This window comes from Chaetura pelagica, unplaced genomic scaffold (assembly GCF_000747805.2).
Source record: "Chaetura pelagica isolate M959 unplaced genomic scaffold, ChaPel_1.0 scaffold610, whole genome shotgun sequence".
Taxonomy (NCBI): domain Eukaryota; kingdom Metazoa; phylum Chordata; class Aves; order Apodiformes; family Apodidae; genus Chaetura; species Chaetura pelagica.
In genome coordinates, this window is record NW_009951801.1 from 295795 (window position 1) to 296360 (window position 566).

The window sequence follows — 566 nt, forward strand, 5'->3', positions numbered from 1 at the left end:
ACGGCCCGACCACCCAGCCCCCCAGCACTTCACTGGCAGAGCTGTCGGCACAGCCTGCACCCGCTGCCCACCGCGCCACAGCCACCAGCAGCCAGGGACCCTCAGCCCCCTGCTCCACTCCTGAGGGCTCAGCAGGTCTGTGCCCCCATGACACCCAGCCCCAGGGGCTTCCTGGGGGGCAGATGCGTCCTGTCCTCACCCAGTTCGAGCTGGGAGAAGGCAGAAGGGAGGGGGGGAAGTCGGTGAAGTCGCTGGGGTGGGCACGGCCTGGGAAGAGAGATGGGGTGGAGATGCCACTTGAATTCAGGGAGATCTGGGAGGGGTGGTGGGTCTGTGGGTCTGGCATGTCTGGGCCTGGCATCTGTGTGTGTGCCTGGGTGTGCGTCAGGGACGTGTGTGTGCTCTCAGACGTCTGAGCCCCTGTCCGTGGGACCGTGTGTCCATGCTCGGGCTCATGTGGGTACTTGCACAGTGGGGCTGGTCTGTGACCACGGGCACAACTGGTGGCACGAGACCTCCGGGTTTGCGATGCAGCCGTGTCCCCCAATACCCCTCGCACCCTAACG